At 39.0% G+C, this 14,292-nt stretch overlaps 1 long non-coding RNA gene across 1 annotated transcript; it reads right to left on the bottom strand.

Annotated features, from left to right (window-relative positions):
* Window positions 1-823: 823 nt before the first annotated feature.
* On the bottom strand, window positions 824-5,060 carry LOC141627339 (uncharacterized). The gene is made up of 3 exons (XR_012536905.1): window positions 4,863-5,060; window positions 4,132-4,289; window positions 824-1,025 (listed from the first exon to the last, which is right to left on the bottom strand). It is a non-coding gene; the product is annotated as an uncharacterized LOC141627339 (long non-coding RNA).
* Between the last annotated feature and the right edge of the window lie 9,232 nt (window positions 5,061-14,292).

The following is a 14,292-nucleotide window of genomic DNA, read 5'->3' as shown; positions in this document are numbered from 1 at the left end:
AATATATGGGAAAGGGGGTACGTAAAATGAGATGAAATACAAATAAAACAAAGAAGGAAAAAGGACTCACAAGATAGGGCACATAAAAGACCTCCCCAAACCAGCCAACAACAAGGGGAGGTCGTAGCCAGCTGCTACTAGTCGTCGCCCGCCTCGTAATCGGTGTCCTCCTCCTCCCCAGCTGAGTCCTCCGTAGCAGTAGGACGAGGGTAACCGTCCACAGGGTAGCGGTAGTAAGACGGATGTGGCCACCCAGCTGGTGGCAACCATCCGACATTGGTATAGCGGTCGTAGACAGGAAAGTCAGCCAGGGCCTGGTTTAGCTCCATCTTGGTTGTACGCCTGCACATGTCAAGTAGAAGGTGATCCCGCCCCGACTGATCCATGACCGGTGGGGCGTTAAATGGAGGCGGACAAATAAAGTGGGCCGGGTAGACCGGTTGTGGTCTAGGCTGAGTCTCAGAAGTGGAGGGTGTAGTGCTTGGAGATGCTTGAGGTGAGTCACGCGGGACCCTAGAAGACTGACCCGTCTCCTTAATGGGCCGAGAAGACTGCCTAGAGAAGCCAGTGGTCTTCCCAGGCAATGAGTAAGGAACATGGTAGACGGGATAAGGAGGTCTTGCTACTTTGTTTTTAACTTGGGCCAAAGGAATAAGAGGCGAGAGAGTGTCACAAGGTAGAGGGACTGGCAAATAAGTAGAGATCTTCCACGTGTTGTGTAACACCCCCATTTAGTCGGGAGCCTTTAGCAAGACATTCCCAAGTAAATGAGAGCGTTACCATCTCGGTTTCCCGAGGCAGTGAGTACAAATTAAAACAGAACCAAAGTACTTTATTAAAACTTAATAATCAACACCTTTATTACAACTTATTAAAACAACTTAACTGAATAAATTACAAACTCGCAGCGGAAATAAATACAACTGAGTAATAAAATAACTAAGTGATCTAGACTTCAACTATGGTCCATGTCAATCTCTCATCCCAATGCTCCCAAGTCAGCTAATCTTTAGTACCTGTCAAATCTGCTCCCCATAAAACGGTTCACCACAGGTGTTCACAAATACACGGTCAACCGCGAGGCTGAGTAGGAATAAATACTAAAAACAAAAACATATGATAAATAATCCAATTTCCTTTTTACATTGCACAACCCCCTAACAACGTGCTCCTTACTTTTACTTACTCATTACACTAATCATCCCGCCAATCCCTAGCCGGCGCAGCCTCAACCCGAAGGTGAGTAAACACACACTACATTACCAAAAGGTAATGTCTGCCTCAACATATAGTTGAGTAATATCCACCAGATGGCCTGCAGACCAATCTGGGGCCTGCCTCGAGTAAACACGATAAATATCGTCTGCCAGAATAAATCTGTTAAACCACTCCACATTACTATAAGTAATGTCTGCCATAATAAATATGTAAATACTACAACAATACTCCACCACAATATAACCAACATATACAATGTAATTCTTCCTTCCAACAGTTACGATATTATTAATAAACATATGCAATATAAATCTTCCTTCCAACAATTACGATTATATCAACCAACACAATTCACATACGATCAATGCACTTTAATATAAGCCATCCAATAAACCAAATATTATCGAGTAAGAGTTGAGTAGGATTTATCCCTACCTGATAAGCAATTCCAATTAAGCAGCTCAAGCAATCCAATAAATAAAGCAACCTGATCCGATTATAATTCTTCACAACCGTCACCTAATCAAAATATCATCATTCAATTTAATTTATTTATTTATTTATTCCTTTTATTTACTTATTCAAAATAATTATTTATTATATTTATTAAAGGTCACGATATTAAAACCCGACCCAACGATTATTAATTGATTAAGTAATTAATTACGTTAATTATAATCTTGTATAATATAATTATAAAAACCCGTTTCAATAAGTCAAAACCCGATCACCCATTAAAACCCGAGTCACCCAAATCAAAACCCGTCACAAAAAAACAAACCAAACACACTACCCATCCCCATGCATTCCCGTGTAAACAACCGCAAATACAACCATTCATACGGCTTATAAACCGTATATAACAACCCCCCATTAGCAGCCACCAAACACGTCTTTCTCGCCATCTAGAGACATCACGCCACCAACCACCAGTAGCCTGCACCACCACGCCCCTAGACGACCTACAACCATCAGCCCAACCCTCCTCTACAACCCGCAAACTCATGCCCTAGGAGCCACAACCACGAACGCCAAAATCGAAAACCCGACACCATACCTACCCAACATCACACCACGTCTGGACACCACCATCATCACCACTGACCAACTGTGGTTCAAGGGGTGGTCCCTCCTCCTCTCAACCCATCAACCATACCCCAACAGCAACTCTACACCGGCGACAACATCACAAGGAATCCCTCCTCTATTTTCGCGATTTCCGTCTACCACCACCACAAACCACCACCTTTACCACCCTAACATCCACCAATATGGTCGACCCAACCACTAGGTTGTATTCCCTCCGTACCCAGGTCAAGTCGAGTCCAATTAAGGGTTCGTATTGGGGTCGAAGTCCCCTGTTCAAACTCGCACAACCCTCACCATGTATCCTCAAAAACACGCCTCCAACCACCACCACGGTGGTCAACAACGGTCAACGAAGGGTCCTAGTAAATCCTTGGTGGTCCACGGTCACAACGGTACTTACGGTCTGATCTATGGTGGTCTAGATAATAAGTTATAATATCGCAAAGTATATACATAAGACGGACTGAAATATTACATTGAGGCGATAATGAATTAATTCCTTTGCTTTTCTCTTCCTTAATTTTATTCTTCTTTCTTTTAGATCTCTTCCATTCTTCTTTTTTATGAATTATTTTTCAAATTAATGTGTATTTATAGTCTCGATTTAGAGAGCATATGACTTTGATTAGGAAACTAACAACTTTTTCCTTATTCCAATTATTATAGTAATAACTAATATAATTAATATAATTACATATTTATTCTTACCATATTTTTATTACATTTATTTAATATTATTATTGATACAATTATTATTACCTTTTACCTTTATTTATATTTTATTATTTCCTTATTATTATTTATATTAAATCCCGAAACAACTCCCGACCATGCTCACCAGATTAATAAATTTCGGTCCTTATAACTATGACACACGACCCATATTATATTAGTTAAACTCAATTCCCGACTTGTACACTTAATTTATTATTTAATTAACGTCTTACTTGTATTTATTATTAGAAATGTCATTTAATCAATTATTAAATTACATAAATTATTCATATAAATTATTATCAAAATACGGGGTATTACATGTTGTTATCGGTCAGCCACTGTAATTGTTTCATGTACGACACAGTAAAAAGACACGACTCATCAAGGGCTGGGTCCGCATGTCCAATGGGCATCATGCCCCGCGGAAAGTCAGGAAAGAGGCGGCGGGCGATATGTGTAACGAACCCCCCACAGTGAATAGAGGCTAAGGCTCCTGTTGCGAAATTAGTGAATCGCTCAGCAACGAGATAGGCGATGTTAAGAACAAAATGACTGCCACTATCAATGTTAAGATAGCCAGCCAAAATGGACAACTCTTCAGAATTCACGTTGTTAGACTTCTTTCCTAGCAAAAATAGTACCGCCTATAAGGCGGAGCCAGACACGGATGGGCGGGTGATGAACAAATTTCCCACTCTTCCTGCCCTCGAAATGGTCAGCTAAGGCACCCCACATGGGTTTAACTAACTTCTGAGGGGCAGTATGTCGCCCCTCGCTATGTAGGCCTAAAAGACCTCCAAACTTAGCTAAGGTCATGTGAAAATCAGAGTTGAACAGACGAAAACTGACGCAATTAGAGTTCGCGTCATCTTCATAGTCCCCTGCATTAATTTTGAAACTACTAAAGAATTCAAGGGTGGGTAGCTAGTAGGTATACTCCCTCATACCCACCAAACTTGACATGCCGGTTCCATTAAACCTTTCCACAACTGGTTTGTAAATACCCAATGTCACTAGACTGTCACGGTCTAGAAAACGGGTTGGAACAATGGGGTGTTCTAATAAAGCACTAAAGCGATGCTTTTGCTCAAGAGAAGAAAAGATTACCTCGGGGTAATCGGGCAAACCTTCAACAGAAGGAATAGAAGTAAAAGGAATGAGTGCGGTACCCATTTGTGACGGTATGGGACTGCCAGAAACCTGTGGAATTGGCTCACATTGCGATGAATGTCCTGCAGTCCGTCTTCTTTTGCCTTCCATCATTTCTGAAATTTATGGAGATAGGGACCACGAATTAGATATGCGATAAATAACAAAAGCTGTGACAAAAGTTTCTGCAAAACAAGGACCGTAGCAAAACAGTGGCCATAGCATTAACAATTTGTGCTGTGAAAAATGATAAACTGCCAAAAAGTTGCACAAAACAGACTAAAAGGTTTATAGCGTATAGTTGGGAAAACCCATCCAAAGTCGCGCAAGTCGCAACCCTAAACCACACAGTCTGCGACTGAAAATCGCGCTGAAAATTTGTTCCAGAAATCGTTCTAAAAGACCACCCTTGACCGTTTTTTTTTTCAAATTGAACAATCGAAAAGGGTATACTAACCAAATAGACAAGGTTAGATCACAAAAATCAGAAAAATCCCAAATTATAAACCCTCATATCGAAAGTTAACAATGGCAAATAGGGTTATTAAGCAAGAAAGACATGAATTAATCAAAAGAATCAAAAAACCCCCAAATTATAGAACCCTAATTTCGATTTAATCCATTCGAAATTGGGTAGAAAACAGCGAAAAAAAAGGGGGAAATGAAACATTCATGAAAGGGAAACTTACTTGTGCGAAGAATAGACGGAAAATAGAAGGGATTAACACAAAAAACAAGTAAGTAAAATGAAGAAGAAAGGAATGAAAGTGATGATGTTGGTGTTGTCGCTGCTATTGCTTCGGACGGCTCCTCTATTTTTTTCTTTCTTTTTGCCTTTGTGTTTGGATGAATAAAATAATAAGTGAATAACCTTCCTCCTATAAATTTAAAACACGCTGCTATTAAATTAGTCGATCGACTAATTTTTCAGTCGATTGACTTTTTTTTTGCTTGATCTTCTTCTGATTTTGGTCGATCGACTACATAGTTAAGTCGATCGACTTTTCTTACCTAATCAGCAGCGTGTTTTTCTGCATTTTTTTACCGTCCACTATAGGCAAAGTCGCACGCACAAACTACAACAACACTTGTTGATGGAACTTGAACTAGAAAGCAATAAAAACACACACACATACGAAAATTAAAAAGTTCAAAACAAAATTACAAGAATGTATACAATCTGGGTTGCCTCCCGGTCAGCGCTGGTTTTTAAGGTCCCGCTCGACCTTTGTTACTTCCGTCTTCTGGTTCAGAAATTGGGTCGAAATACAGCAATTCGACCACTCTAACAAATTCATTAGCACCGTAATAATGCTTCACTTGGTGGCCATTTACCTTAAATTTCTCTCCCGCGGAGTTCTTTAGCTCAACCGACCCGAATTTGGAAACTTTTGTTACCGTGTAGGGGCAGCTCCACCTGGACTTCAGCTTACCAGGAAATAGACGAAGTCGGGAGTTGAATAGCAGTACTTGCTCCCCAACCTGAAACTCACGCGGTAGGATCTTCTTATCGTGTCATCTCTTGGTTTTCTCCTTGTAGATGCGGGCACTGTCATAGGCATTGAGCCTAAGCACCTCTAGCTCATCTAGCTGCAATAAGCATTTCTCACCACATAAGTTAGCATCAAAATTCAATTCACAAATTGCTCACCATGCCCTATGCGCCAACTCTACAGAAAAATGACAAGACTTACCATAGACTAATTGATACGGTGATGCACCAATTGGTGTCTTAAAAGCAGTCCTATATGCCCAAAAAGTGTCATCTAATTTCATACTCCAACCTTTTTGTGATTTAGAAACGACTTTTGCAAAAATTTCTTTTAGCTCCCGATTAGAGACCTCTACTTGACCACTTGTTTGAGGATGATACCCCAAGCCCCTACGATGCTCAACACCATATTTAGACAGTAAAGTAGTAAGTTGTTTCTCTTTAAAATGCATACCTCCATCACTAATGATAACCCTAGGGACACCAAAACGAGGGAAAATCACCTTTTTGAAAAGTTGGATGACAGTCTTTGCATCACAATGGACCGAAGCAATAGCCTCTACCCACTTCGACACGTAATCAACAGCTACTAGAATATACCTGTTACCCTTGCTGGACGGAAATGGACCTTGATAATCAATGCCCCAGACATCGAAAATCCCGACCTCTAAAATGCCAACTTAAGGCATCTCATGTCTCCTTGAGATGTTTCCCGTCCGCTGACACGCATCACACGCTACACCAAAATCTTTAGCATCTTTAAACATGGATGGCCAATAAAAACCAGACTGATGTACCTTAGCCACGGTGATACGAAAATTACTCAAAAGAATAAAATTCGTTAGAGTTGCAAATGAATTAACTAAACGGGACAGTCTTCAAGTATCCCGATTGTCGAATTTAACTCGATTTGAACAGTTTTGAGATCTGTCGATTAAGAACTCGGAAATCTGGTAATTTTTGAGGTTTTGATTTTTGTAAACGAAATAAAGAACAAGGGATATTTGTTTCGAAATATGTGAATAAATCGAACCAATGGGATATTTGCTTGAGCTAGACCTATAACTCAACCAATGGTGAACTATAATCAAGACCTATTGATTATAACTCGGGTTAATGCTTGAAAACGCGTCAAACAATAACAATTTGGAACGAAACGCGTCGAACCTAGGGTTTACAAAACTTGCAAACACAATAAAGCAACAGCTTCAATTTTCTTAATTCAATATATCATAATCTGCTGAAAATAAGAATACAATGACTCCTATTTATACTAACTAAAAAGACTCCTAAACCGTTTAAGGAAACAAGCTTTCTTAAATCGATCCCCTAGATCTACTCATGTAGATTAAGACTTCTATGGCAATTCTAATTGCCTTATTACACACTCCTTAAAGATATAGGAAATACTTCCCTAAAACATAATAGGAAAACTGAATTTAGGAAACTAGTAAACTTTCCTAAAACCGAATAAGCTACTAATTAGGAAAGTAGAACTTCTAACACAAATAGGAAATAAATAACTTATACTAATTCAACTAAGATATGACTTCTTTTAGGAAAGAAGTCTCGACACCTCTTCCTTGGGCGCCAAGTAACCGAGTAAACAGCTGGGGAAATTGCCTTCTGACTGAACAGTCGTGGAGACTGTTTATTTCGTCTAATCTCTGCATCAATTTCGTATCATTCCCTCCCCCTTTGAAAGGAATTGTACTCAATTCATGACGCTTTCATCCTCCGGGATCAAATATGAACTTCACAAACCTGGATGCAAATTCATTTATAAGAAATAGTAATAAACTTGAATCATCTTTTAACTCATCATCTTTGATAAAAACTTCAGGCTCATCTATCTTGTTTGCTTCCAAACTCCTCTCGTGCCTTTTTAGTTTGTGCCTTCCACCCCTCCTCCCTCCGTGCACATGCCTTGATAGACTACTACAAAACCCATTGACGAACAAGCATTGTAAACAAGAGAGATCCCTCAAAGTTGCAGCATCCTTTTGTACTTGAAAATCAGCCAAATAATAAACTTGCCGAATCTGAAACTCGTTAGAACTAATTGTACTCTCGATTGGCTTCTCAAATAATTCGAATTCCTGGCTAGAAGCAAACAAATGACAAGGCTCCTTGACCAAAGAAACAACTGTATCCCCATCACCATAAACATCAAATTTTGGAGGCCGATTGAAATCAATTGAAGAACCAACGTCGTAAACAGCACGTTCTCCACCCTTATGCAACAACGGCTCATCATAATCATCAAAGAACGATGGTAAATCCAGATTTAAGAAGTAGTTACCTTCCATTTGAATTTCTTCGTGAAAGAATAAATCTTTGTAGCCTTCCATCTCGATCATCCCCATAAGACCGTCTTAATTTAAGGAAACCAAGAGCCGAAGCTCTGATACCAAATGATACGAAATTTGCGCGGAAGCGGTTTCAAAGAATAAAATTCGTTAGAGTTGCAGCGGAATTAACGAAACTGGACAGTGCTGAAGACTGTCTGATTGTCGAATTTAATCTTATTTGAACAGTTTTGAGATCTGTCTGATTAAGAACTCGGAAATCTGGTAATTTTTGAGGTTTTGATTTTTGTAAACGAAATAAAGAACAAGGGATATTTGTTTCGAAATATGTGAATAAATCGAACCAATGGGATATTTGCTTGAGCTAGACCTATAACTCAACCAATGGTGAACTATAATCAAGACCTATTGATTATAACTCGGGTTAATGCTTGAAAACGCGTCAAACAATAACAATTTGGAACGAAACGCGTCGAACCTAGGGTTTACAAAACTTGCAAACACAATAAAGCAACAGCTTCAATTTTCTTAATTCAATATATCATAATCTGCTGAAAATAAGAATACAATGACTCCTATTTATACTAACTAAAAAGACTCCTAAACCGTTTAAGGAAACAAGCTTTCTTAAATCGATCCCCTAGATCTACTCATGTAGATTAAGACTTCTATGGCAATTCTAATTGCCTTATTACACACTCCTTAAAGATATAGGAAATACTTCCCTAAAACATAATAGGAAAACTGAATTTAGGAAACTAGTAAACTTTCCTAAAACCGAATAAGCTACTAATTAGGAAAGTAGAACTTCTAACACAAATAGGAAATAAATAACTTATACTAATTCAACTAAGATATGACTTCTTTTAGGAAAGAAGTCTCGACACCTCTTCCTTGGGCGCCAAGTAACTGAGTAAACAGCTGGGGAAATTGCCTTCTGACTGAACAGTCGTGGAGACTGTTTATTTCGTCTAATCTCTGCATCAATTTTCGTATCATTTGGTATCAGAGCGGAAGCGGAAGCGGTTTAATAGAATAACGAACAATAATTAAAAAGAGATATTTGCTTCGAAATCTGTCTTGACATCGAAACAATGGGATATTTGCGCGATCTAGACCTATAGATCGAACAATAGTGATTGAATCACAAGACCTATTGCTATCAATCGAGTTAGAGTCTGAAAACGCGTCAAACAATAACAAAGCTTGGAACAAACGCGTCGATCCGAAATTCACAATTGCACGCAGCAAAGCAAAGTTCTGTTTTTTTTTTTATTATTAATTCTCAATCTATCAAAAATAACATACAACGACCTCTTATTTATACTAGAAAATAAACGACCTAGTGCTTCCTTGCTTCACAAGTTAATATTTTCCTAAAACACGACTTACACAATTACCTTATTCTATTATTCTGAAATTAGGAAATAAATAAACTAGTAATAATCTAATTAGGAAATAAACTAGTTCTATGGTTTTTAGGAAACCTTTATTAAACTCCTAATTAAAATATCAGCAATAAAAATTATAGTATTTCTCCTAAATCGAGCTAACCATTTTCGGATCATCCCCTCCCCCTTTGAAAGGAATTGTCCTCAATTCATGTAACTTAATCCGCCAGGATCAAAAACGAACACACCTTCGACGCCAAGCCTCATCTCGTTCATTCCTCTTAATTTCAGCATCCTCTTGTGCCATAACTGCATGTGCCTACCACCCCTCCTCCCTCCATGCACAAGTCTTGAAAATTCTCTATCAGCCTGATTGTTATGAATCGTTTTGATAACAGATTCAACTTGAAAGGACAACTTCTCAACACTTTTATCATGCTCCCCTATTTGAAAATCAGCCATCCTAAAATTCAACAAGTCCTTTATCTCAATAAAGTACCAGGCCTCCTCATGATCATATTCATCAAAGATAGGAGGTGATGTGGGATCAAACTTAACCTTCTCCTCGTAGGTGCTTTGACTTGAGAATACTCCCGACATGTCTTCTTCTTTTTGCCCCTTTTTTTCAGTTTTTTTTTTCGCGGATGAACAGTACCGGGTCGTGAAAAGTAACTTTTTTTTTTTTTTTTTTTTTTTTTGCAACCTTCACGCCTTGAGTAGCAAGTTACTAGAACCTTTTTGGATCAAAACCGATTAACCCTCGAACTACCTGTACGAGTTTAACCCTTGAACTCCAATCGCAATCAGAAATTCAACTAACAACTTGGCTTTGACACGCCTAGGACCGTCTAGATTTAGGAAAATCAAGAGCCGAAGCTCTGATACCACTTATGATACGAAAATTGAGCGGAAGCGGTTTAATAGAATAACGAACAATAATTAAAAAGAGATATTTGCTTCGAAATCTGTCTTGAAATCGAAACAATGGGATATTTGCGCGATCTAGACCTATAGATCGAACAATAGTGATTGAATCGCAAGACCTATTGCTATCAATCGAGTTAGAGTCTGAAAACGCGTCAAACAATAACAAAGCTTGGAACAAACGCGTCGATCCGAAATTCACAATTGCACGCAGCAAAGCAAAGTTCTGTTTTTTTTTTTATTATTAATTCTCAATCTATCAAAAATAACATACAACGACCTCTTATTTATACTAGAAAATAAACGACCTAGTGCTTCCTTGCTTCACAAGTTAATATTTTCCTAAAACACGACTTACACAATTACCTTATTCTATTATTCTGAAATTAGGAAATAAATAAACTAGTAATAATCTAATTAGGAAATAAACTAGTTCTATGGTTTTTAGGAAACCTTTATTAAACTCCTAATTAAAATATCAGCAATAAAAATTATAGTATTTCTCCTAAATCGAGCTAACCATTTTCGGATCACACGGTCCTATAGGGACCGTGGTGACCGTCATAAGAGGAAGAATAACATGCTTCTAGGATAGCTTTGGTCTCCCAATACGGTATACACCGCCTATAAAGACCATCAACACATTCCTTGAACAGATAAGGGTCATCCCAGAAATACTGCTTCACATCGTGAAGGAACCGCTTCCTCTGCTGATATGACATATCAGGAGGTAATAAATTACCTACAATAAAATTATTATAATCAACATACCAAGGAGTTTCAGCATTAGAAATAGCTAATAAAATATCATCGGGAAAGGAGTCATTAATAGGAAGAATATCTCCCTTATTTTGCAGCTCTGGTCGAGATAAATGGTCAGCAACAAGGTTTTCAGAGCCTTTCTTATCTCGAATCTCCAAATTAAACTCCTGAATTAGGAGTATCCATCTCAATAGTCGCGGCTTGGCGTCCTTCTTAACAAGAAGCTGCCTCAAAGCCGTATGATCGGTAAAAACAATCACCTTGGACACGAGCAGATAGGACCTAAACTTCTCTAGTGCATATACTATAGGCAGCATCTCCTTCTCAGTAATAGCATAATTAACCTGAGTCTCATCCAATGTTTGTCTAGCAAAGTAAATAGCACTCAAAGCCTTGTCTTTCCTTTGGGATAACACCGCGCCAACTACATAATCGCTGGGATCACACATTCTCTCGAATGGCAGCTCCCAATCTGGAGCTTGAATAAACGGTGCTGTGATCAAGGCCTGCTTTAACCTGTTAAAAGTAGAAAAACACTCATCAGAAAATTCAAAAGGAACATCTTTAATTAGCAATCGTGTAAATGGTTTAGCAATTTTAGAAAAGTCCTTGATGAACTGTCGATAAAAGCCAGCGTGACCGAGGAAACTCCTAACTCCATTGACGTTAACAAGAGGTGGTAATTGCTCAATCACTTGTACTTTAGCTCTGTCAACCTGTATACCCTTATCAGAAACTAAGTGACCAAGGACAACTCCCTCGTTGACCATAAAATGGAACTTTTCCCAGTTCAACACCAGATTAACCTCAATACATCTCTGCAAAATCTTATCACGGTTAGATAAAAAAGAAGAGAAATCAGACCCATATACGCTGAAATCGTCCATAAAAACCTCCATAATAGACTCTATATACTCGGAAAATATCCCCATCATGCACCTTTGAAAGGTAGCTGGGCCATTAAACAAACCAAATGGCATCCTGCGATATGAATAAACACTATAGGGACAGGTAAAAGACGTTTTCGCTTGATCATCCGGATGGATAGGGATCTGAAAGAAACCTGAGTATCCATCTAGATAACAAAAAAACTTATGGGAAGCTAATCTCTCTAACATCTTGTCAATAAAGGGAAGGGGGAAACGATCTTTTTTAGTTGCGATATTTAATTGTCTATAATCTATGCACATCCGCCAACCAGTCACAGTTCTCGTCGGTATTAATTCATTCTTATCATTTTTCATCACCTTAGTCCCTCCTTTTTTTCGGAACTACATGAAATGGGCTCACCCACTTAGAGTCATAGATAGAATAAATTATACCTGCATCAAGAAGTTTCATTACCTCTTTCCTTACCACATCCTGCATGTTTTGATTCAACCTGCGTAAACCCTGTGCATGAGGCTTATGACCTTCCTCCAGGTTGATCCGGTGCATACAGAAATCTGGACTAATACCTATCAAGTTATCTAAACTGTATCCCAAAGCCTTCTTATTCTTTCTCAGAACACCCAACAAATCGGCGAGTTGGCTATCATCAAGCTTGGAACTAACAATTACTGGATATTGTTCATGGTCATCGAGAAAGACATACTTAAGGTGGGAGGGGAGTGGTTTGAGCTCCGGTTTCTTTACCTTAACAGCATAAGAGGTTTCCATTATCGCATTTACCGTCTCACCTTTCTCAATAGTGAACTCCCTACCTTTCAGAGCAGCTTTCATTGTCTTGTAATCAACCTGCTCATCTTCTACAAAATCCTCAAGAGCTATCAAAGCTTCTAACGGGTCCCCAAGGAGGGATCCTGTCCAATAATCAAACATAGATTCATCTACAATGTCTACAGCATAACATGTATCCTCTATCATAGGCTTAGCCAGCGTGCTAGCCAAATTAAAAGTAACCATATCATCCCCTACCTCGAGAGTCAAACGTCCCTGTTTGACATCACTAATGGCTCCCGCAGTATGCAGAAATGGCCTAACCAGGATTATGGGGATCTGAGTGTCCTCGGCCATATCTAATACAATGAAATCGATAGGTATAAAGAATTTGCCTATCTTAAGAGGGACATCCTCTAATACACCTAGAGGTCGCTTAACTATTCTGTTAGCCATTTGTAGGGTAACATTGGTAACTTTAAGATGCCCCATATTCAGTTTCTCGCAAACCGAATAAGGCATGACACTGACACTGGCACCCAAATCATATAAAGCTTTATCTATTACATGAGTGCCTATTGTACAGAGAATTAAAAAACTACCATGATCCTTCAATTTTGGTGGAGACTTGCTTTATAGGAGTGCACTGCACTCTTCTGTAAAAGCAATGGTCTCTACCTCCTTAAAGCTCTTCTTACGGGTCAAGATGTCCTTCATATACTTAGCATATGAGGGTACCTGGGTAATTAGTTCGGTAAAAGGTACAGTTACCAGAAGATTTTTGATGACCTCCAAGAATTTACCGAATTGTCGCTCGACTTTTGTGTTCTTTAGGCGCCCTGGAAAAGGAACCTTGATAACGATTGGCGAGTCAGAAACATTACTCTTCCCTTTGTCAGAAATAGACGCCTTATCAGCAGTAGCAGGCGTTCCAATAGCAATAGATGACGGATCAGCAACCTTGTCTGGCGAAAAAGTCGATCCACCAACTAAATCAGTAGATCGACCACTTTTTCCAATCGATCAACCACTTTTTTCAATCGATCAACCACTTTTTTCAGTCGATCGACTATTTTAAGTCTCGCCAATTTTCTGTTCAGCAATTTTAGTCGTTCGACCACAAATTTTAGTCGATCGACTTTTTTCAGGTGTTACAGCGGCTTCGTTCCCTGCTTTTTCTTCCGCATCCACATCTAACCCCTCAATTATGACCTCTTCAACACTCTTAGGCATCACGGGTCCATCATAGGTAAGACCGCTTCGAAGATGAATCGCATTAGCCGTGTCATGTGGCTTCTCAGGCTGAGACGGCAATGTACCTGGTTGTCTACTTGAAGTGGATAGTTGGGCAATCTGATTATCCAACATATTGTTATGCACCATCAACTGAGTGATAAATGCCTCTTGCATTTGTGAGGCTGCCATATGTTGTTGAAGCATGGCCTTAATGTCAGATAGGTCATTGTTCGGATGTTGTTGACCTCCTTGATTGTTCCTCTGATAACCACCTTGTGGTTGATTTCCCAGATTCTGAGGAATAGTATATGTATGATTCGGATTTGGTAGCGGTGGTGGAGTTGGG

The sequence above is a fragment of the Silene latifolia genome, chromosome Y (genome assembly GCF_048544455.1).
Source record: "Silene latifolia isolate original U9 population chromosome Y, ASM4854445v1, whole genome shotgun sequence".
Lineage (NCBI taxonomy): Eukaryota > Viridiplantae > Streptophyta > Magnoliopsida > Caryophyllales > Caryophyllaceae > Silene > Silene latifolia.
This window is presented reverse-complemented; position numbering and strand designations above follow the sequence as displayed.